Source organism: Mus pahari, chromosome 7 (genome assembly GCF_900095145.1).
Source record: "Mus pahari chromosome 7, PAHARI_EIJ_v1.1, whole genome shotgun sequence".
In the NCBI taxonomy this organism is placed as follows: domain Eukaryota; kingdom Metazoa; phylum Chordata; class Mammalia; order Rodentia; family Muridae; genus Mus; species Mus pahari.
Genome location: NC_034596.1, coordinates 93,027,429 through 93,029,469, shown reverse-complemented (window position 1 = coordinate 93,029,469; position 2,041 = coordinate 93,027,429). Strand labels below are relative to the sequence as shown.

The window sequence follows — 2,041 nt, the reverse complement described above, 5'->3', positions numbered from 1 at the left end:
TGTGCATATATATAAAACTGGAAAGCCATGTGTAGAGTATAGTGGATCCTTGGAGGATGTGCAGGTTGGTGCACCAAGAGGCTGAAGAAGTAGGCGAGGTTCTGAACAGAGGCTTGGGTCTGGGATGGGACAACAGGAAGGTGGATCAGAGGAGAGGAAGCTAAAAGCAAGAGAAAGACTGAAACTCTAGGGTCACCTGGGTGTAGTGGTGCACACCTTTAACCCCAACACTCAGGAGGCAGAAGCAGGCAGGTGTCTGTGAGTTTGAGGCCAGCCTGGTCTACAGAGTGAGTTCAAGGACAGACAGAACTATTTAGACAGGCAAACAACAACAACAACAACAACAACAACAACAACCCCTTCATAACTCTAGGGTCATGGACACCTACTCTTTTTGTGACATTTGGCCTTGCACTTCCCAGAAGAACGGTTCTTGCTAATGAATGGTGGCTTGGAGACAGGGGATCAGGGAGCCTTCCTGGTGCAGAGAAGACAGTCACTGATTGAATGACAGATGATGAACACATTGAGTTTCTAGGTCATTATAAACACAGTGCATCTCTTTCTTTAAAGTATTTTGTCCTAGAATTTATTGACATTCCTTAGCTTCTTGTGTCAGTGTGATTAGCCGAGGCGAGATGAACAGATTCCCTTGGCAAGAGAATGAGTTAAGTGCTGAAGTTGTAGGATCTTTCTTCCTAATGGCTTGAAATACAATTTTATGTGGTTTTGCCTCTCACTATAGATCTTTTAAGGACAATGGCGCTGTCAGAATGCCTACTTAGGGTCTACTTGAATATGACTGAAGAAGACTTTGCAGAGTGAGAGGACAGTGTGTGGAAGGAAAGGAAGGATGGAGGGGTGCAGGGAGCCTTGGAAAGTGTAAGAAGAACAGTGGAGGGATTTAATCAGGGTTTCTTGACTGTTGCTTGGAGCCTAGATAGGAGGGGCCCCAGTGAAGAGAGGTAACAGCTTTTGACAAGACTACTGGGGGAGGCAGACCCCTAACTTAAAGAAAAGACCCTGCCAATGGCATTCAAGCTAGGATTTCAAACACTTGGTCCCAGGGGAGAGGAGGTATTTTGAAAGGTGCAGCTGCATGTATTATTTTTGATCTTAAAAGATGGGGAATGATGTTTCCCTGTCAAAGTGTTCTAGATAATTTAAATTATGGAGGAAAAAAACATAGGGCATAAATCAAAATATATTATGGAAGCATTTTGGACCAGACTACAAGAACCCCGGTGGCGGCTGTTCACCTCTACGGTTTTGACTTTGGGGTCAGGATACAGGGGAGAACAACAGGCAATCTGGACCCCCGGTCTAGTAAATAGAGGGGTCACTCTGGGCCCTGGGCTCTTTGGTCCTGAGCTGGTGAGGGAGGGTTTACTTTATTGGAGGGCAACAAGTTCAACCTGTCAGCTCTTGAGAACAGGGATTCTATTGAAGAGGGGCTTGCTGTAATCAAGAACAGGAAGGATGCAGTTAAAACAGACCAGCGGTTCTATAGGACAGTAAAACTTCACCTGGTACCCACCCACCCACCCACTCCTGTGCGCCGGGAACATGAATGATTCCGGGTGTGCCAAGGGTAGAAGACCCATTGTCACTCCATCTGAGAAGCTGCATCTAGGTCGCCCCCCGACTTCCTCTCTGTTCTTTCCCAGACTCATGGTCCCTTAGACGCTGCTCCCTTGAGCTCATCTTTTACTTTCTTCTCACTTTACAACTCTCCCTGGACCATTTCATTCAGTCCGGAGGCGTCAGTACCTCTTAGATCCTCATCACACTCTACCCAGGAGCCCAGACGGATTCCCCTCCCCCTGCCTGAATTCTGGTTCCCCGTGCTCCTGTCTCTGGGATAGCTCCTTTGGATATGCAGTGGGACCCCCCCCCCCAAGTCTCCTGTATTTTCTGCCTTGCAGAACAGCTGTGCTCTGTAACCTCTCCACCTCCAACACATCTGACTTCTTGATGATCCTGGGGACCTGTTGGTTTTACCTTGTCTTTCTTTCTTTCTTTCTTTCTTTCTTTCTTTCTT

The 2,041-nt window shown here is 47.1% G+C and overlaps 1 protein-coding gene across 2 annotated transcripts in view; it reads left to right on the top strand.

Moving 5' to 3' along the window:
* Nucleotides 1–2,041, top strand: part of Kcnk10 (potassium two pore domain channel subfamily K member 10) — a 132,076-nt gene that overhangs the window by 41,845 nt on the left and 88,190 nt on the right. The gene's annotated exons all lie outside the window — the stretch shown is intronic.